This window comes from Orcinus orca, chromosome 3 (assembly GCF_937001465.1).
Source record: "Orcinus orca chromosome 3, mOrcOrc1.1, whole genome shotgun sequence".
NCBI classification, from domain to species: Eukaryota; Metazoa; Chordata; class Mammalia; order Artiodactyla; family Delphinidae; genus Orcinus; species Orcinus orca.
The window spans coordinates 136,963,159-136,985,896 of NC_064561.1; the positions used below are offsets into that span (position 1 = coordinate 136,963,159).

Below are 22,738 nucleotides of genomic sequence, written 5' to 3' on the forward strand. Positions count from 1 at the left end.
GCGAAGGGCAGCTCAGGACACTCGATCCAAGATGGCAGCAGCGGGCCGTGTGCAGAGACGCTGCACGCGGCATTGTGATCTAGCGCGTGACCGCACAGCTGCGCCCGCCTCAGGAGAACCCCGCCCCCTTCCCGCTGAGGAGACTCGAATAAAGTAGCCCCACCCACAGGCTCTCGCGTGGGGAACATGTGCAGAGTATTTAGAGCCGGAGCGCACACCTCTCCATTCTCTGGTCAAAGAAGAAAAGTTTCCTTTGCTTCTGAACCAAATTTCATCTCGTTATTTGCACGAAGGATACCAGGAAGGAGGACCCTTGTTGGGGATTGACTCAGGAAGGTCGGTGACAAAGAAAGGTTGAAGCCAACCGTCAGAAAGATGAAGACTCCAGCCAAGAGATAACGTAAGTCTTTTCTGGGCAAAGCAAAAGAGAGGATGAGCCAATTCAATGTAAATTTGGGAGGTAGAATCCGCGGAGTTTGTAAGACTTGTTGTCATGGGTGAGTGGGGAGAAGTCGGGGCCCTGCTGGATTCTGTTTCCAGGATTGGGAATGCCAGAGGAAGAGCAAACTGGGGCTCAGAGTGGCACCATCAGGCCTGCTCTGAGACAGCTTTCTAGCGCATGGAGGTGCCAACACACTTTGGGCCCATGACACGCTGAAGAAACCCGGCAACAAGCCACCTCTTCCTACTCCTATCTACTTCACTTTAACTTTGTTGCTGGTAGAGCTCTCAGACTTGTTCCCAGCTCCATCTTACAGGTGAAGCCCTTAAGGCATTTGCCAAGGTCTGCCAGCTGGTGAGTCATTCAGCCAAAACTAATCCAAAAACTCCAGCCCTGAGCAAAAGACAACAAAGACAGACCCCTACCTTGCATCCCCCCTCCAGATTTCACAACCCTCAAATTGAGGCACTGACCTTCGTTGCAGGAGAGGGAGATGTCATGTCCTGGAACCCACAGGTGTCCTTAGGACGGACCACCAAATGAGGGTCCTTGGCTTCGCCCAGGAAGTATTTCAAGAGCGAGCCAAAGAAAAGTGAAAGCAAGTTTATTCAGAGGGACACACTCCATAGGCAGAATGGGGACCATCTCAGAAAGTAAGAGTGGCCCCAGGGAATGGGGTTGTTGGTTTTTATGGGCTAATTTCATACTGCTAACAGGTGGGAGGAATATTCTTGCTGTTTCAGGCAAGAGAGGAAATTTCCCAGGAAGTGGGCCACTGCCCATTTTTTGGCCTTTTATTGTCCGCCTCGGAACTGTCGTGGCATAAGGGGGAGTGATTTTTATTATTACAATGGAAGTATAATGACCAGACTATTCTCAAAGCCACCTTGGTTTCAGCTGGTTCCAGCCGGTCTTGATCGCGTCGCAACAACTGAGCCCCCGCTTCATTTATCTAGCAGCTGTGTCCTGCCCCTTTCCCTCCTGATTCATTCCCTCCTCAGAGGTTTTACTCTCATATTCTTATGAGAAGCAGAGGGGTGACACTCCATCTTCTGTAGCTGCTTCAGGGATGAGTACGGGGTGTCGACCCTGCCTGTCAGGGAGTAAATATCTCTGGATGCCTGGTCTAGGAATCCCAGGGGCAGGACAGCTTCTTGTTTTAAGTCGGAGGGCAGTATGGGCTGGAGTACTCGCATAGCCATCATTTTGATGTGGAACTGTTGTAACCTGGAAGACACAAACTTTACCAAGAGGTTGAAGACACAGGGTCTAAAGAGGAGGAATAGGAGTATGATCGTTACTGGCCCAGGAGGGGCAGGAACCAAGTAAGGCTAGGGAAGGCACTCTTAAGGGTGGACCAGATGGTATTAGGGTCTGATCTTGTTGTAGCAGTGTAACCATTGATGCTTGTTCATAAATCTTTTTGTTGTCCATCTTGGTCTGGCCTGACTTATTGACATAGGTACAGTAGGTTTCGTTTATGACTGTACAAATGCCACCCTGCTCAGCCAGCAAATAATCCAAGGCCAATCTATTGTCCATGACCACATTGGCCAATGAGTTTAAAGAAGTTGAAAGTCTTTTTGGGGCATCTCCCGTGGTCAATGCTAAGCTCTCTAAAGTGTTGGTTAGATTTTCTAGGGTTACCTCATGGTAGGCAAAGCCACCCCATGGAGCTGACAGTCCCCTGCCAGTCCTCTTCCTGCCAATATTAATCCAGTGGCCCTCCTGGGATGATATTGAGTATCATTATGTATTGTGACTGTGAGTGGGACCAAATGTTCTAATGTACAGGCTCCCCAGTGCCACACATTATTGATATAAGGATAAGCATTTACATAGGGGCCAAATTTCCCCTGGGGTGCACTTGTCTTTGGGCCCTCATTCTGGGGAGTGCCACATATCCAGCCATATCCTGAAGGTGCAGCAGGAGATCTGGGAACAGAAGAATTTAACAAGGAAGCAGCTGTCTGGATCCATGGAAGGGACAAGTTGTGAACACAGTGTGGGGACAGGAGCCCATTAGCATATACAACATAGTTAAGTTCAGGAGTATTCCATGCCCTTGGCTTAGATGAGATACTGATGTAAGAGATTTTACCCACCATTTCCATAGAGCCGGACAGTTTTTAGCCCAATTTTTAGTCCATTTCATCCCTATCCCATAGGCACCTTCAGTCTGGGTTTTATTATAAGCACACAGAATGGAGGCATTCATGGGAATGCAGTGTGGGTCTGGGTTCCAAAACACTGCAGTGATATTACCATCTGGTAGCCAGGGATTGTTCCAAAGCGGCTCACCATAGCCAAAAGAACCATAAGAGGTGTAGTGGCCTTGGAAGCTTGACTGGTTTTCTGGATAACAAAAGTAGCCATGATTAACAGGGAAAAGTTATGTCACCTTTTTAAAAAGAGTTAAACACAGGCAAGGTATCGGGCCTGACAAGGGTATTTCCCATGGCGCTTCTATCAGTGGCAGGGGAGGTGGGGTATCCATGTACCTATTTGTGCCTATAAATGATTGTTGTGAACCAGAGTTTTTGAGGCAGACCCAACAACAATTAACTAGTTTTTCTCCTTAGGCAACTCTTTTAGATACGTTTACTAAAGCATTATTTTCCCATTCCCCCTGAGCCGTGGCCATCGTGAGAAGTGCTACTAGGAGTATCATGGCTTTTGACATCATACTACTACATTTTTTCCTCAGACCCAGCAAGGGCAAAGAAGATATTTACGAGGGGGAGGGGTTTCTGAAAAGCAGCAGAATAAGAGGATGATAGTTAAAAACACAAGGATTACTAGGCCAACCCACCACAGCCAGGTGAAGTCACCTGTTCTCTGCGACAGGTATCTGAGGTCTTCCACTGGCTCATAGCTCTTCTGGTTCCTTTTGGGACTTATAAGTTACACGTTTTATTCTAGACAGATGAACCCAACTAGAAGTTCTTGGTAGCTTGACAGCAGTTGGGTACTTAGTAGCACTGATAATGGTCCCTTCCATGTTGGTTGTAGCTGGTCCTCAGGGGACCTTTCCTTCCAAGTTTTTTGTAGGACAGAGTGCCCTGACCGGATGGAGACTTCGACCTTTTCTTTTGTGGGGGGTAGGCAGCACATTGTTTCCTTATTCTTTGAGGGCCCTTTCAATTTGGCTTCAATGTGGGAGACCAGTTGGTGGGTTTCCTCATCAAACAAGAGAACTGAAGTCAAAAAGGGCCTTCCATAGGTCATTTCAATGGGGCTAAGTTTTAAAATTCCCTTTGGGGCCATCCTGGTCTGTAGAGGGCTACAGGCAGCAGGGAGATCCAGGTTTCTGAAGTCTCTTGGCATAGTTTAGCCAGCATTCTTTCTAGAACATGATTTGCTTTTCTACCTTGCCTGAGGGATGGGGCCTCCAGGAGCAGTAGAGGTGGTAGTGAGTACCTAGAGCTGAGGAAACCTATTGGGTCACCTTGGCAGTGAAGGAAGGTTCATTATCACTCTGTAAGTTTTGGGTAATCTGAATCTTGGAATTATCTCTTTAAGCAGAAATTTGGATACTTCTATTGCCTTTTCAGTTCTAGCAGGGAAAGCTTCTATCCACCCTGTAAAAGTGTCTATGAATACCAATAGGTATTTTCATCCCCTACATGGGGGCATCTGGGTAAAGCCCTTTTGCCCATCTTTCCCTGGATAGGTTCACCAATGTTGTATGGGCCAAGTTAGGGGTGGAGGCTTCCTGGTCACTGCGGGCACAAAGCTTAGAAACCCTGTTGACATTTTTAATAGTTTGGGACATTCCTTCACCGAGGAACACTTGAGTAAACAGTTTTGAGTAGGGAGTCCCACCCTCCGTGGGAAGATTTGTGGGAGTGCTTAATTATGTTCCATTGCTCAGCCCCAGCAGTGAGAAGCTTGTCATCCTCTGTCTGCCATCCTGAGAGGTCTCTTTCCAGTCCCCTATACTTAGCCCACTCAGTTTCTTCAGGTATAAAAGATGGCACAGTTGGGAAGGGTGGAGTGTCAGGTATGAGAGCTGCAGCTTGTAGGGCTGGCTGTTCTTTGGCTGCAGTCTTAGCGGCCTTGTCGGCCAGGACATTTCCCCTTATAAGAAAGGTGTTGACCCTTTGGTGACCTCTACAATGAATGACTGCAACCTCCTTTGGAAGCTGGACCACTTACAGGAGTTCTAGAATTTCTAACTGGTGTTTTATAGGGGACCCTTTAGCTATTAGTAGTCCCTTTCTTTCAGTGTGGCAGCATGGGCAAGTAGCACTAGAAATCCTTACTTGGAATCAGTAAATATATATTGATTCTTTTTTTAAAATATTAGGAAACTTATTAACATAATTCACTATGCTAATAACACAAAGAAGAAAAAGTATGATCACGTCAATAAATGTTGAAAAGGCATTTGATAAAATTTAACATCAATTCCTAACAAAATTCTTTTTTATTTAATTGAAGTATAGTTCATTTACAGTGTTTCAGGTATACAGAAATGTAATTCAGTTATACATATACATATATATTCTTTTTCGGATTTTTTTATATTATAGGTTATTACAAGATACTGAATATAGTTCCCTGTGCTATACAGTAGGTCCTTGTTATTTATTTATTTTGTATATAGTGGTGTGTATCTGTTAATCCCAAATTCCTAATTTCTCCCACCCACCCCCCTTCCCCTTTGGTAACCATAGTTTATTTTCTATGTCTGTGAGTCAGCTTCTGATTTCTAAATAATTTCATTTGTATCATTTTTTTGGTTCCACATATGAGTGATATCATATGATATTTGTCTTTCTCTCTCTGACTTCACTAAGTATAATAATCTCTAGGTCTATCCATTTTGCTGCAAATAACATTATTTTACCCTTTTTATGGCTGAGTAATATTCCACTGAATATATATAGTATACATATTATGTCTTTATCCATTCATCTGTTGATGGACATTTAGGTTGCTTCCATGTCTTGGCTATTGTAAATATTGCTGCTGTGAACATTGAGGTGCATGTATCTTTTCAAATTAGAGTTTTCATCTTTTCCAGATATATGTGCAGGAGTGGGATTGCTGGATCATATGGTAACTCTATTTTTATTTTATTTTTATTTTTTTTCTATTTTTATTTTTTAAGCAACCTCCACACTGTTCTCCACAGTGGCTATGTCAGCTTACAATACCACCAACAATGTAGGAGGGTTCACTTTTCTCCAAACCCTCTCCAGCAATGATTACTTGTAGACTTTTTGATGATGGACATTCTGACTGATATGATGTGATACCCCATTGTAGTTTTGACTTGCATTTCTCCTATAATTAGCTATGTTGAGCATCTTTTCATGTACCTGTAGCCATCTGGATGTCATCTTTGGACAAATGTCTATTTAGGTCTTCTCCCCAGTTTTTAACTGGGTTGTTTGGTTTTGTATTTTTTTTATATTAAGCTGTATGAGCTGTTTGTATATGGAAATTAATCCCTTGTCAGTCGCATTGTTTGCAAATATTTTATTCCAGTCTGTAGGTTGTCATCTTGTTTTGTTTATGGTTTCCTATGCTTTGAAAAAGCTTTTAAGTTTAATCAGGTCCCATTTGTTATTTTTGCTTTCATTTCCATTGCTCTAGGAGACAGATCCAAAAAAATATTACTGCAATTTATGTCAGAGTGCTCTGCCTGTGTTTTCCTCTATGAGTTTTATAGTATCTGATCATACACTTAGATCTTTAATCCATTTTTAGGTTATTTTTCTATATGACATTAGAGAATGTTCTAATTTCATTCTTTTACATGTAGCTGTCCAGTTTTCCCAACACCACTTATTGAAGAGACTATCTTTTCTCCATTGTACATTCTTGCCTCCTTTGTCATAGATTAATTAATGATATATGTGTGGGTTTATTTCTGGGCTTTCTATCCTGTTCCATTGAGGGAGTGTGTCTGTTTTTGTGCCAGTACCATACTGTTTTGATTACTGTAGCTTTGTAGTATGAAAGTCAGGGAGGCAACTGACTCCGGCTCTGTTCTTCTTTCCCAAGATTGCTTTGGCTATTCGGAATCTTTTGTGTTTCCATGCAAATTTTAAAGTATTTTGTTCCAGTTCTGTGAAAAATGCCATTGGTAATTTGATAGTGATTGCATTGAATCTGTAGAATGCCTTGGGTAGTATGGTCATTTTAACAATATTAATTCTCCCAATCCAAGAACATGATATATCTTTCCATCTGTTCGTGTCATTTTCAACTTCTTTCATCAGCATCTTACAGTTTTCAGAGTACAGATCTTTTGCCTCCTCAAGTAGGTTTATTCTTAGGTATTAAATTCTTTTTGGTGCAGTGGTAAATGGGATTGTTTCCTTAATTTCTCTTTCGGGTATGTCATTGTTAGTGTTTAGAAATGCAACGGATTTCTGTATATTAACTGTGTATCCTGAAACTTTACCAAATTCATTGAGCTCTAGTGGTTTTCTGTTGGAGTCTTTAGGATTTCCTATGTATAGTGTCATGTCATCTGCCAACAGTGACGATTTTACTTCTTCCCTTCCAGTTGGATACATTTGTTTATCTTCTCTGATTGCTGTGGCTAAGAATTCCAAAATTATGTTGAATAAAAGTGGTGAGAATGGGAATCCTTGCTTTGTTCCTTATCTTAAAGGAAATGTTTCAGCTTTTTACTCTTGAGTATGATGTTAGCTGTGGGCTTGTTGTATATGGAACTCATTATGTTGAGGTATGTTCCCTCTATGCCCACTTTCTGGAGAGTTTTTATCATAAATGGATGTTGAATTTTATCAAAACCTTTTGTGCATCTATTGAGATGATCATATGGTTTTTATTCTTCAATTTGTAGATGTGGTGTATCACATTGAGTGACTTGTGGGTATTGAAAAGTCCTTGCATCTCTGGGATAAATCCCACTTGATCATGATATATGATCCTTTCAAGGTATTGTTAGATTCAGTTTGCTAGTATTTTGTTGAGGATTTTTGCATCAATGTTCATCAGTGATGTTAGCCTGTAATTTTCTTTCTGTGTGATATCTTTGAAGGTTTTGATATCAGGGTGATGGTGGCCTCATAGAATAAGTTTGGAAGTGGTCCTTCCTCTACAATTTTTTGGACTAGTTTGAGGAGGTTAAATGTTAAACTCTTCTCTAAATGTTTGGTAGAATTCACCTGTGAAGCCATCTGGTCCTGGACCTTTGTTAGTTGGGAGTTTTTAAATTACTGATTCAATTTCAGTACTGGTAATCAGTCTCTTTGTATTTTTATTTCTTCCTGGTTCAATCTTGGGAGATTGTTTCTTTCTAAGAATTTGTCCATTTCTTCTAGGTTGTCCATTTTATTGGCGTAAAGTTGCTTATAATAGTCTCTTATGATCCTTTGTATTTCTGTTGTGTCCTTTGCAACTTCTCCATTTTCATTTCTGATTTTATTTGGGCCCTCTCCCTTTTTTTCTTGATGAATCTGGCTGATGGTTTATCAACATTTTTATCTTTTCAAAGAATCAACTTTTATTTTAATTGATCTTTTTTTTAGTCTCTATTTGAATTGTTTCTGCTCTGATATTTATGATTTCTTTCTTTCTGTTAACTTTGGATTTTGTTCTTCTTTCTCTAGTTGTTTTAGGTGTAAGGTTAGGTTGTCTATTTGAGATTTTTCTTGTTTTCTGAGGTAAGTGTGTATCTCTATAAACTTCCCTCTTAGAACTGCTTTTGCAGTGCCCCATAGGTTTTGGATTGTCATGTTTTCATTGTCATTTATCTCTAAGTATTTTTAAATTTCCTCTTTGATTTCGTCAGTGCTCCATTTATTGTTTAGGAGCATATTTTTTAGACCTTTTTTGCAGTTTTTCTATTGTAGTTGATTTCTAGACTCATCGTGTTGTGGTTGGAAAAGATGCTTTATATGATTTTCATTTTCTTAAATTTACTGATGTTCATTTTGTGGCCTAGCATGTGATCTGTCCTGAAGAATGTTCCATGTGCACTTGAAAAGAATGTGCATTCTGCTGCTTTCGGATGTGTTACTGTCAATTTCCCCTTTTATGTCTGCTAACATTTGCCTTATATATTGAGGTGCTTCTATGTTGGGTGCATATATTGAATATATTTACAATTGTTATATCCTCTTCTTGGATCGATCCCTTGATCACTATGTGGTGTCCTTCTTTGTCTCTTGTACCAGTCTTTACTTTAAAGACTTATTTTGTCTGATACAGGTATTGCTGCTCCAGCTTTCTTTTGATTTCCATTCACATGGAATATCTTTTTCCATCCCCTCACTTTCAGTCTGTGTGTGTCTCTAGATCTGAAGTGAGTCTCTCATAGGCAACATTTAGTCCATTTACATTTAATGTAATTATTAATATGTATGTCCCTATTGCCATTTTGTTAATTGTTTTGGATTTCTTTTTGTAGGTCTTTTTTTCCCCCCCTTCCTTTTTTTGTTCCCTTCTCTTTTGATTTGCTATCTATAGTGTTAAGTTTGGATTCCTTTTCCTTTTTCGTGTGTATATCTATTATAGTCTTGGTTTGTACTTACCATGAGGTTTTTGTATAGTAGTCTATATATACATAATTGTTTTAAGTTGCTGATTTCTTAATTTCAAATGTTTTTTAAAACCTTGCATTTGTACTCTTCTCCCCTCATGATTACTCTTTTTGATATCATATTTTACATTTAATTGTCTTGTGTATCTCTTAACTGCTTATTGTGGATACAGACGATTTTACTACTTTTGTCTTTTAACCTCCCTACTAGCTTTGTGTGTGAATGGTTTCCTACCTTTATTGTATGTTTGCCTAAACTGGTGAGATTTTTCGATCTGTAATTTTCTCATTTCTAGTTGTGGCCTTTTCTCTTTTGCCTAGATAATTTCCTAATTTGATGTAGAGCTGGTTTGGTGGTGCTGGATACTTTTAGCTTTTGCTTGTCTGTAAAGTTTTTATTTCTCCACGAAATCTGAATCAGAGGATTGATGAGTATAGACTATTCTTGTTTCTTGATATTTTTCCTTTCTTCATTGTAAATATATCATGCCACTCCCTTCTGGCCTGCAGATCTTCTGCTGAAAAATCAGCTGATAGCCTTATGGGAGTTCCCTTGTACATTATTTGTTGCTTTCCCCTTGCTGCTTTTAGTATTCTCTCTTTATCTTCAATTTTTCTCATTTTGATTACAGTGTAACTTGGTGTGTCCCTCTTTGGGTTAATCCTGTATGGGACTCTGTGCTTCGTGGACTTGGGTGACTCTTTTTTTTTTCCCAGATTAGGGAAGTTTTCAGCTATTATCTCTTCAAATACTTTCTCAGGCCCTTTCCCTGGCTCTTCTCCTTCTGGGACCCCATAATGTGAATATTAGTGCACTTGATATTATACTAGGCAGTCTCTTAAACTGTCCTCATTTCTTTTCATTCTTTTTGTTTTAATTAATTTATTTTATTTATTTATTTTACTTATTTATTTTTGGCTACATTGGGTCTGCGTTGCTGCACGCAGACTTTCTCTAATTGTGGTGAGCAGGGGCTACTCTTTGTTGTGGTCCACGGGCTTCTCATTGCAGTGGCTTCTCTTGTTGCAGAGCATGGGCTCTAGGTGCATGGGCTTCAGTAGTTGTGGCTCACGGGCTCTAGAGCACAGGCTCGGTTGTGGCACACAGGCTTAGTTGCTCCACGGCATGTGGGATCTTCCCAGACCAGGGCTTGAACCCGTGTCTCCTGCATTGGCAGGTGGATCCTTAACCACTGTGCCACCAGGGAAGCCCTCATTCTTTTTTCTTTTTTCTGTTTAGTGGCAGTGATTTCCACTATTCTGTCTTCCAGCTCACTGATCCAGTCTTCTGAATCATTTAGCCTACTATTGATTTCTTCTACTGTATTTTTTATTTAAGTTTTTGTATTCTTCATCTCTGGTTGTTCTTCATGCTTTCTAACTCTTTGTTAAAAACTTGTTTCAACCACCATGCCTTCCTCACCCTGTTCTCATTGGAAAAAGCTTAGAAACCCCTAGTCAGCAAGGGAGGAAGTTATATGTGACATTGGACAGAGGAACGTGGCCTATTTTTTCAACACATTCCACACTGGGAAAGAGAGGAAAACCATTAAAATTGGAATTTTAAGTCATAACTCAGCTGTCAGACTCCTGGTAGAAGTTGTGGCCCCAGCAAAGATAGTTAAAAGTCACAGAGCAAATCTTGAAAGTTCTCATCACAAGAGAAAAAAATTGTAACTATGTATGATGATAGATGTTAACCAGACTTTGATGATCATTTCACAATATAGACATGTATCTATTCATGTTGTACACCTGAAACTAATGTAATGTTATATGTCAATTATATCTCAATAAAATAAAAACCACAGCATAAAAAACAAAACAAAACAAAAGAAAAACTTGTAACCGCTCCTTCTGTGCATCCATTCTCCTCTCAAGTTCTTTGATCATCTTTATTACTACTCTGAACACTTTCTTGGGTCGATTACCTATCTCCACTTCACTTAGTTCTTCTTCTGGGGTTTTATTTTGTTCCTTCATCTGGAACATATTCCTCCACCGCCTCATTTTGTCTAAGTTGCTAGTTGTAGTTTATGTACGTGATAGATTAGTTACGTTCCTTAATCTTGGAGAACTGGCCCTCTCTAGGAGCCATCCTATGCATCCCAGCAGTGTACTCCCCTGTCGTCACCCAAGCTATATGCTCTAGGGGTTCCCCCAAAGAAGTCTGTGTGGGTCCTTCTGTTGTGGTGGGCTGACTGTGGGCATTCTGGTAGCCTTGATTGGCCCCTAGTCCTATTGGTTGCCAGGCCCTGCCTTGTGCGAATACTGCTGCCTGCTGTTCAGTGCAGCATGGTCATAAGATGGCTGGTTGCAGAATCCTAGGGGACCATGGGGCTAGTGCTGGCTTACTGGTGGGTGGAGTCAGAGTCCCAAAGACTCTGGAGCTGTTGCCTACCCTCTGGCAGGTGAAGCCAGATCCTGGGGTTACTGCTGGACTACTGGCAGGCAGAACTGGTTCCTGGAGTCTGGCTGTGGGGCCCAGAGATCCCAGAGCTTATTTCAGATTGTTGAGGGGGCAGTGGGGGGGCAATTCCGGACACCATTTGTTGGCTGTTGGGTATGGGGCCCAAGGTGTCCCAAAGGTTGCATTTTCCTGCTAGTGGGCAAGGCCAGGGCCCAGCTAGTCCTAGTGTAGCATCTGGTCTGCAGTGTGGGATAATAGTTTTCTCCTGGTGACTGCACCCTGGTGGGTGAGGGTGGTCTAGAGGCTTGTTCAGGCTTCCTGGTGGGAAGGACTGGTTCCTGTCCCCTGGTGAGTGAAGCTACGTCTTGGTCCTCTGGTGGGCAGGTCTGTATCTAGGGGCATATCTAGAGGTGGCTGTGGGCTCTTTAGTCTTTAGGCAGCCTGGCTGCTGATGGGTGGGACTGTATCCCTTCCAGTTAGTTTGGCCTAAGGCATCCCAGCACTCGCGCCAGTTGGATGTGGCCAGGTCTTGGTGTAAGGAGTCAAGATGGCAGCCCCTGTGTTCACATGATTGAATGTTGCCCAGTATGTCTGACACCAGTGTCTATGTCCCCAGATTGAGCTGCAGTCACGCCCCCCACACCTCTGCAGGAGACTCTCTAAGACCAACAGGTATGTCTGGCCCAGGCTCCTATCAAATTACTGCTTTTGCCCTTGGTCCTAGTGTGCATGAGAATTTGTGTGCACCCTTTAAGTTGAAGTCTCTATTTTCCCCAGTCCTATGGGGCTTCTATAATTAAGTTCCTCTGGCCTTCAAAGCCAAATGCTCTGGGGACTCCTCTTCCCCGTGCTGGACCCCTGGGCTGAGGAGCATGATGTGAGGATCAGAACTCTCACTCCTGTGGGAGAACCTCTGCAATATAATTATTTTTCAGTTTGTGGGTCACCCACCCCAGGGGGGTATGGGATTTGATTATATTGCAAGTCTGCACCTCCCACCCATCTTGTTGTGGTTCCTTCTTTATGTCTTTAGTTCTAGATCTTTTTTGGTAGGTTCCAGTTTTTTTCATCGATGGTGGTTTTCTCAGATATTTGTGATTTTGCTGTGCTTGTGAGAGCAAGTGAGCTCAGAGTCTTTCTGCTCTGCCATCTGGGCTGCTTTTCTCTATATATTGATTCTTAATCCCTTTCCTAGCTGGAGTGCTCTGATCAAGGCAATCCATTTGGCCTTTTGGGCAAAAGTGTTAGATGGTAGTGCTCCAGACTCAACAGTTGTTACAGGCTGACCATGGCATAGCTGGCCTTTCTTCGTGGGGGCAGTCCTATTTCAAATGGCCCTCTCATTTGCATATATGGCAGGGTCCTGGTGGACTTTTTCCATACAGGGGGCATTTATCCTTCCAGTGACCCTCATGGCTGCATTTAAAACAGGTCCCTTCTCAGTGGGGCAGTGGCTCTGATCCAGATTTTCTAGATCTTGTCCCCACCATGGGCTTGTGCAAGGGAGTGAGGGGGTGACCCTGAGGTGGTGCGGGGGCTAGGGCTGCCACCAATAATTGTGCCTTTCATTGTTGTCCCTGAATCCTTTTTGCTTCCTCAACCTTATCTCTATTGTTAAATACTCCAAAGGCCAAGTCCATGAGCTAATACATGGGGTTTTGGGGTCCCATAGCTGCCTTCTGTAATTTTCTCCTAATGTCTGGGGCAGATTAAGTGATAAAACGGGTATTTACTGGAACTTGCCCTTTGAGATGTCAGGATTAATACTGGTATATTTTCTAAAGGCTTCCTCCAGGCAGCCCTGGAAGAGGGCAGGATTCTCATTTTTTCCCGTGTTACTTTTCTGACTTTGTCATAATTAACAGGCTTAACAACATACCTTTTCATCCCTTCTGTGAGACAACTTATCATGTGGTTCTTGTGTTCAAGCCCTCTACCTCCCTGTTGTAAGTCCCAGTAGGGGGTCTTGGCTGGAGATTTCATCCCCTCCTGTGATGTCGATTATATGTCCTTGATTTCTCATTGGCAATTCGTTGGCATGTGCCCAGGCTGCACCAAGGATCCAGCTTTTCTCTTCAAAGGTGCAGCATGTAGAAAGGAGGACCTGTAGGTCATCCCAAGTAAGTTCATAGGACATTGTCAGCTCGGTGAATTCCTCGACAAACTGACTGGGGTCCTTGGAAAAATGTCCAAATTTCTCTTCGCAAGTAACTAGGTCAGCCATAGGAAAAGGGACATGGACTCTGATTGTTTTTCTGTCACCAGCCAGCACTTCTCTTAAGGGACAGAGTTTGGTATTGGGAGGCCAATGGTAGCCTCACTTTGTGTAGTACTGGCAGAACTCACCTCCGGTAATGAAGGATACAGGACTGGGCTGGAGGGAGAAGGTGGTGGGATTTCCAGCAGTCCAGATGAGGCGCTAGGGGTAGATGGTCCAGAAGACTGTCTCCCCTCAGAACTGGGGGGATAAGAGTTCCCAGTTGTGGACCTCAAGGAGGTGGACACATAAAGCGATCATCTAAAACACTGGGCTCCTGTGGAGGAAGAAGGCACTGGAAGGGGTTGTGAGCCAGGCATACGCAGCAGGATTTTTTTAGATCTGGATCTTGGAATAGGGTCATGAACATTTAGATGTACACGACATCCCCCCATTTACCTTCCCTTTTACAAAATAGGTCTAGCTGCAAGATGCTATTGTAGTTCAGTGACCCATTTTCTGGCCAGATCTCTTGGTCCCCTAGTTTGTATTGGGGCCATGCAGTATTGCAAAAGAAAATTAATTTCTTTTTTCTTAAGCCATCCTGTCTAAATTTATCCCAGTCAGCTAATGTACATTCTAACGGGGAGTCCTTCGGGGTGCTTGTAGTCAACCCTATTTTTGGTTAGGACTTTGTGATAGGACAGCGGTCTGATAGATCCTGGCCAAAAGGTAGTTAACTGTCCTGGTGCTCTCCTAGTGTCCGTGATATCCCAGAAACATAAGATGGGAGTGCACAGCTAGGGACTTCAGTGGATGGACCCCCTCAAGGGGGTATTGTGGAATTAAGTTCTGATGGCAGTTAAAAAAATAGTATAATAGGCCGGATCTGTGATGGCCCCTGACTCCAGGGTAGGGAATTCAGAAGAAGAGGTGTTTAATTAAGCAGGGCAAACTGGGCTTGGGGCCATCTGGCCTTAAAAAAGGGTTTGTTTGGCAAAGGCAGCAGTGAGAACTCTGCCTGTTCAGCAAGCCTAAGCACAGCCCCCAGGTTAGTTAAGGGGAGGAATAAGAGCCAGCAGGAGAAAAAGCAACCAGAATCCCAAGGCCTGAATCCTTCAGAGAGGGAGGGAGGAGATCTAGGCCCTGAATCAGCTAAAGGAATAATCTTTACCATCCTGCAAAAGAAGAAAAGCAGCAGAAAGAGCCGAAGGATAGGGCTGGAATGCCACAAGGGGATGTGATGTTAGTAAAACAAGGAAAAAGTTCCCTTCAGTATGATACCCTTATGATGTTTAGCATAACAGTGTCAGATCAAACATCCAACCAGGTGAAAATCAGCGGGGAACTCAGGGTAGCAGTAGGTCTTGACCTGAGGGGAGGCTGAAGAGGGATACCTCTGTACAGCCATGAAACAGAGGCAACACCCAACCTGTTGGCAAAGTCGGCAAGGGGGCCCAAGGACCAGTAGACCATCTAAGAAGTTAGGAGGGGTTGAGAGGAGGTAGGGGAGGGGAAAATCCAGGGTGATGGATTTTGTAAATCCAAACTAGGCTAGGGAATATAAGCTTGTGACCCCCGTCAGGAAAGTGACCGCTCGTGACTTCCACTCAGGGGTGCAATGAGACCGTGAGTCCCGAGAAGCACTCGGGGAGGGCCAGGCCACACATCTAGTGGAGAACGTCCTTGGCCCCCCTACTTGGGCCCCCTAACACAGTTCCAGGTCCCAGAATTGGACTGAGACTGGGAATGAGTCACGAAGGGGAATCAGGTTCAAGGAGCCATAGAGGGGAATCAGGTCACCAGTTATACGCTGTGGTCTTAATTTGGAAGTCTGGGTGGTTGTCTCGTGGATCTTCTCAGTTCCAAAGAGATAGAGTTATATAACCAGAAGATGGGAGAGGAGGAGAGAGAGCCCGCAGAGACAAGCCTCGGGCTCGGCTGGCTCCTTCACGGCCAGAGAGCCAGTCTCTGCCGGATCCCACGGGCAGCATCTGCTACCACCTAAGGGGCTGTTTGGTTTTCATGATTCAGGCCAAGTCCCAGCCATCCTCCATGGAGGAGGGGAGCCGTAGCCCAGTAGACGGATTGAGATGATGCCTTTTGATGTCCCTTCGTGGTCACCACAAAAGATGTTACAGGAACGGGAAATATCACGTTCTGGGGTCCACAGGAGTCCTTAGGACAGACCACCAAGTGAGGGTCCTTGGCTTCACGGGGGAAGGAATTCAAGAGTGAGCCAAAGAAAAGTGAAATGAGTTTATTTGGTGAGAGCTGCCCCGGGGCATGGGGTTGTTGGTTTTTATGGGCTAAGTAATTTCATATGCTAAGGAGTGGGAGGAGTATTCTTACTATTCCAGGGAAGGGTGGGGATTTCCCAGGACTTGGGCCACTGCCCACTTTTTGGCCTTTTATGGTCCATTTCAGAACTGTCATGGCATAAGGGGGAGTGATGTTTAATATCACAATGAAGGTATAATGAGCTAAAGGTCAATGACTGGACTCTTCTCTCTTGGTTTCAGCTGGCTCCAGCTGGTCTTTATCGCATCCCAGTAACTGGGCCCCTTCTTCATTTATCTAGTGGTTGTGTCCTACCCCTTTCCCTCCTGCCTCACCTTGACCGGTTCTCTGGCCAGGACAGCTTGGGCTAGATTAGGAAGCGTTTCAGCCCCATTTCATCTCTTCTCCCACAGTGAGGTCATAACTGAAAATGCCAGGTTCTCAGGGAGACCGACCTCCATCCAGGAACCAAAGACAAGTTCAGGATGAGGCCTGGGAATTCCACCAGTGAGAGGACACAGCCAATCTGCCAGCCTTCAGACGGGACATGAAGGCTGACGTTGTGGGTGATACGGTTTCCCTGGGTGTTTTCTTGTCTAACCAGTTGTTAAACAGGACTCTTCCTGTCTGTGAGTGTTGCCTGAGGCCCCCAAACTGAGAACAATAGATGCTCAAACCCCCACCCTCTAGAGTGAGGTGTTGGGTCATCTAGCACACCGCCTTCTCTTCTCCATAGCCTGGAGGTGATGATGGGTGAATGCTGGAGAACCGGTTTGGAGTTCAGGAAGTTGAAAAGGCTGGTAGGAAGGATTTCTTTAGCACCAGCTATCTAGGGGTGTTGAGGGTGAGGTGAGTGAGGGGGCAAGTGAGGAGGTCCTTGAGGAAATCTTTCTAGAGGGGAGCTTGATTCATGTCTCCTGGAATTAGGGAGGATGTCGAGACTGATTCCTGCCTTGAAAATGGAAGGTGGCTGAGCCAGAGGCAAAGCTTTGGCAAGGTGAGGTGGTGTCTGCCTTCCGATGGGCCCTAAGAATGTCACCAGCCTGAGAAGGCAGGAAGGGAGGAGGGGATGCCAACAGACGGATGGGCTTCTGAAACCAGGAGGTGGAAGAAAGCATGCTAGGGAAGGCATTGCCCATGGTGAGTCACTGCAAATGGGAGATCCCCCCCAAAATACATAAAAGCATCCCACATTTGGGATAATCCCAAGAGTGCCCTGACTCCAGATTATAACCCCATCATTTGGATTCTGTGCCCTTTTTTTCAGAGGCCCCGTTTCCTCTAGGCTAGACTCTGAAAGGTCCAAAAGAACAGCAGCAGGGAGAGTAAGACAGGGACAAGGAAGCGACCTTCCCCACTGCAGGCTTCCAAGACCAGGCCAGGCCAGGAAGGGGCATGCGTGTGTGTGTGTGTGTGTGTGTGTGTGTGTGTGTCTGTGTGTATGGAGTTGTGGGGGGCAGACAGGGGCAAAGATGTGAAACGTATGAGTGAGTAGAGCTTTGATTTAGATGCACTAGATTTTTAATGTTTGTGAATAATTAAACTAATTTTGGATGATGAAAATGAGCTTGAGTGGAAAAGTCATGTGATGATCCAGAGCCGTGGAAGGAAGACCCAAGGTAGAGCACAGATTTATACTTTACCAAGGCCAGCTCAGTCGATAAGCTAATTACATTTACTCATAGAAGCCCAGGGCTCCTACTGGGCTGGTCCTGCCCTGGCCAGGAACTGGAGCAGAGGAAGGGCCAGCCCAGTGTTGCAAGGAGTGGGCCCCACGTCCTGGGATACATCATGGGCTCTCAGTGTCAGAGACCCCACCCAGAAACCATGTCACTGGGCCTTTTGATGATAAAGATGAGAGCCTGGGCTAGGCTCTCCAGAAGAATAGTCCTCGGTTTCAGAACGGAGCTGAAGGCCCATGGGCCTTGTGACCACAACGCAGCACAGGGAGACTCGGCCCAAGCTTCCCTCCTGGAGAGGATGTTTGCTTTCCTCCCTTCCCACACGGAGATCTGAGTGGAAACAGCCTTTCTTCCCCCTTGTGCTGAGGAGGATTTGTTGGCAGTGAGCCTTTGGAGTGTGCATTTCCTTCCCAGGGAAGCTGATGCCTTCGCAGACGAATTCCTTGCCTCGATACCAGAATAGCTGCTGCGTATCTCTCCTCGTGGAGGCCCCATCTATTCTGGGCCCTGTGAGAACAATGCCTGGGGCCACTTTTGTCCCAACAAGGCAGGAACTGGCCAGCTTAGTGCTCAGCGAATGGCTTGGGCATGAGTGGAAATCCCCTCTGTCCCTGCAGGGCCGCAGCTGCACAATCCCAGGGCAGGTCTTGGACTGGGGAGGTCAGGAGCATGGGCAGGAGGCACCAGGGCTAGCAGTCAGATGCCTCCAGACTTTCAACAGTGGCCTCCACTGAAGGTCAAAAATGAGTCTCTTATTTTAACCAGGAGTATGACTGTGGGGAAGTGACTTCACATTTCTGAATCTCAATCCCTTCATCTACAAAGTAAGGTTAGTAGCGTGAAACTCAGGGAGTTGTTAGCACCATTAAATAAGAAAGTATGGAAATGACTGATAGCACATGAAGTAAATGTTGCTCAGCTTGAAATCAAAACCCAAATGCCTGGGACAGCCTTCCTTGCTCGCCCCACTTTATGCCAGCATGCCTCTCAGCTCATCATCCTGTTGGGTATCCTCCAAAGGCCGTGGGTGGAGTTAGAAAAACAGCCTGTGGCCGGCGTAGGGTGTTGTCAGGGCAGGACGCTGTCAGCCCTGTCACCAGTAGACCCACAGTCCAAAGGCTGGTTGTTGTCCTTCTGGCTTTACAGTCAGTCTTCTCTTGCATCCTCAGTGAAATCCCTCAGTGATGATGACTTAATCCAAGTATAGTCACAGGTGGCCCATGGATAAGCCAGGCTGCCAATGTGTTGATACCAAGGGGAGAGGTTGGGCGAGAAAGGGGCGGTCCCTTCCCAGTGTCTGGAGTGCTCAGAAGACACTATTTGAGATGCTGATGTCCCAGTTCTGAGGCTGTCTCTCCTCTGTTCCGGGGAACCACACAGCCCATTCCTCCACAGGGGACCCCTTTTTCTGAGTTCCCTTGTAGATTAATCTCCCCTTGTGTCTCCATCAAATGTGTTAATATCACTGATTATGCCACTGGGAAGTAGATGCTTCTACAGGCCTGGGAAGACCCCAGTATCCTGTCATTATCTGCTGATTTAATTAGTGTAACTTTCACATCCTCTGACTGATGAATGATGAGGAATACTGGACATGGTCCCAGTCTCCTGAGGCCTCTGATCCTCCCACCTGTCAGCCCTTTAGAAAGCCTCTGTGCAGAGATGATCTCCAGGCCCCCTAGGACAGTTCTGGCCTCTAAGTCAGACATGATAACAGCACCATGTAAATGTCTGAAGAAATACAACTGGGGCTTCTTCCAAGCCATATTCCACACATGCCATAACCAAGGGAGGACCCAGGGGCCAACTCAAAGCAAGAGTCTGGGGACCAGGGAGCAGCTGCCATAGAAGAATTTCAAGGGATAAAGACAAGAGTTCAGATTGAGGCTGCTCAGACTGGGAGAGGTTCAAACTCGGTGCTAGGTTGTCTGGCTGAACTACGCTGCTGGAAATGAAATATGCACCTTGCCAACTTGCAGTGCTAGTCCAGTTCTGTGCCATGAATCATTTTCATGTCTTCATTGTTAAATCTTGGATCCATGGGTAGGAATTCCAGCTACCAGACGTGGCTCCCCTTGGGCCTCCTCAGGCAGATGACAGCCTTCGGGGCTGGACCTGGGATGCAGCACCCACCCAGGTTTCTGCTCTGGTGGGTGTGGGTCTCCAGGCCCAATGGTGGCAGAAGCGAGTGTGGAGATACATGGCATTCCCAGACAGCTGAGAGCTCTAGAATTGGCTTCCAAACCGTTCCCAATGAATAAAACCAACAGGAAGCTCACTGTTACCCAAGAACCCACTCAGGCCATACCAACTGGGGCTCATGCAGTGTCTCAGTGACAGAGAAAGACCAAAGAAGGCCAGCTGCCTAGCTGCCCAATTATATTAGAGAAGAAAACTGGCCCCTGAGCTACCTCAAGTCCTGACAATCAGTCCGGTCTGGGTGGACCTCCACAATCAACACTTCTCAGGTGACTGAGGCCTCTCCGTTTCTTGGTATGATAGGAGCTTTCATTAAACCATCTTTAGCCAAAGAAAAAGTGAAGCCTGAAAAAGTCTTGAACACACAAAACTTCTCATGGCTGCTGCACGTGAGCCATACCCGTTGCTTGGGAATCAAATGCCTCCATTTACTGACACCTCCTCTATTCCAGAGCCTGAGAGAGAGTCCCTCTTTATACATGATGCTCTTCAAGCCTCACCAGAACTAGGTGGGGTGGATATTGTTAGCTCCATTTTGTGGATAAAGAAACAGATTATCAAAATGACTTTTTAAAAACCCGTGGCTAGGATCCTCACACTAATAGGAATGTCAAATGGTGCAGCCACTTTGAAAACAGTCTGACAGCTTCTCAAAATGTCAAACATAGAGTTACCATAAGACCCAGCAATTCTACTTATAGGTATATGCCCAAGAGAATTGAAAACACGTGTCTACACAAACACCTGTACATGAATGTTCATAGCAGCATTATTCATAATAGCCTAAAGTGGAAACAATCCAAATGTCCATGAACTGAAGAATGGTTAAAAAACATGTGATATATCCATGCAATAGAATATTATTCAGCAATAAAAAGGGGTGAAATTCTGATACATACAAAATGGATGAACCTAGAAATTATGATGCTAAGTGAGAGAAGCCAGACACAAAAAAACACATTTGATTCCATTTACATGAAATGTCCGGAATAAGTAAATCTATATGTAGAGAAAGTAGATTAGTGGTTACCTCGAGCAGAGGATGGGGAGAATTGGAAGTGACTATTAATGGGTGTGGGGTTACTTTTTGGAGTGATTTAAAATATTTTAAGATTATGGTGATAGTTCACAACTCTGTAAACTACACTAAAATCATTGAATTGTACACTCTAAATGGATGAATTTTATGGCATGTAAATTACATCTCACGAAGACTGTCTTTAAAAAAATATCATGGCTGGTTGAACCCTAAGTGATAATTATGCCTGTAAAGTAACCTTTGAATTTAGTGTTTAAGTCTGCTTTACCAAAAAGAACAAAACCCGGGGTATCTATGTGTTGTGGTAGAAAGCACAGAGCTCTGGTAACAGGAAGATCTGGACTTGTGTGACCTTAAGCAGTTATTTAGTCCTTCTGTGCCAATTACTAAGACTTCTATGGAGGTAAAATGGGATAATGTTTTTACAGACTTGTGGTTGAATATATGTTAATTATATACTCCCATTTAGAAGGGGGACTTAAAAGAACAAGCCAGGGGCACAGCCCTGGAAAGGGATGAGGGTATGAGTCCTAAGACCACAATAGGAATTTAGGAGTATGGATAAAGCTAGCTGAAGCCTGGCATACCTCCTGCGGCCCATAGTAAGGACTCAGCTTCAGTAACAACTCTGAAATTCAAGACGTGAGTCCAGTCAACAACTAAGCAATGATGCTGAGCCTCAGGACCTTGAGATATTCAGCACCTCTTTGCCCTGGTCATGCCTCATTCTGCAAGTTATGGAAGACCTGAGGAAGTTGTGGAGGTTATGCTGTAGGGAGTGGGGGACTTCAGAAGCAGGCCTGCAAGGTGGGATATTTTCAAAGTAAGTCAGAGAGACATGAGAAATCCCAGTCCTTTGAAGACTGTCCACATCCTAAATGGCGATGTCAATCTATAAAGACCTATTTTATTCTTATGAAATGGTTCCAAAAATGTCGTGTAAATGGGAGAAAGAAAGTGACCCTACTTAGATTATCTACAGCTTCACAACTTTTCATCTCATTTATGCCCAAAGATTCTCATTCCCAAATCCAAATTCTAGGCCAGTGGCCCCAGCACACTCCTTGTCCCCCAGATCTTAGAGGGCCAAAGGGGAAGCAGTGCCTCTACATGCAGTCAACAAACCTGCCAATCCTTTCTTCTACAGTGTCTTTAGCACTTGTCTGTTTTTGAAGGAGAAACAAAGAAGGAAGAGAAAAAATATATAGTTGTATAGTTAAAACCTAAGCTCTTGATTTTTCAATTCAGGGGCCCACTTAAGATTCAGGAAAACTACCATGCTTATTGATGTAGGAGAAATATAGATCATAATAAGTACCTCATAGGATCACTACGCAGATGGAATAAGATGGTGACCCAGTTGAACAAATTGTAGATTTGGAGTCATGGAGAAATATGCCTATGTCCGAAACTTTTTTAAACCTCCACCACCAGCTTCAAAAGGCTGTTATGAAATATTACTTGTAAAATGCCTAGTGCAGTGTCTGGCATTAGTAGTCCTCAATAATAGGACTACTAAGAAGTAGGAAAAATGAAGCACTTTACACAGTGATTAGCACAGTCACAGATCCTGCCCCACATTGTGTCCCAGGGTGGGGGGCATCAGATAGCCGAGATGTGATTGAGAAGAGGCCAGGTGCATGCCAGGGCATGGAAGGGCCCAGGAGACCCCAGAGTGGAAAAAACCAGAGGAGAGCTATTGGACATGGAGGTGGCTTAGCCTGGCAACCTCATGCCAAGGGCAATTTTGGCTCCAGACCCCAGAACTGAGATAGGTTCTGTCCTGGGTGGAAACTTCCAGTGGGAGAAAACACCACCCCCAGGTTGCCATCAGCAGGAAGCCAGATGCTCTCCTGGGGGAACTGGTCAACCTGGCAGGAGATTGCATGGATGCACCCAGATGCATGCGTTTACAAATATGAGAGGGGACTAAACACCCAATACTGATCACCAGTATTTGAC

General features: G+C 44.5%; 1 long non-coding RNA gene across 1 annotated transcript in view; it reads left to right on the plus strand.

The window, feature by feature from the left end:
• The first annotated feature begins 187 nt into the window (after nt 1-187).
• The window catches only part of LOC125963985 (uncharacterized), a 58,225-nt gene continuing 35,674 nt past the window's right edge, over nt 188-22,738 (plus strand). Inside the window, exon 1 of the long non-coding RNA XR_007476434.1 lies at nt 188-400. This is a non-coding gene — a long non-coding RNA (uncharacterized LOC125963985). The remainder of the gene's footprint in view (nt 401-22,738) is intronic.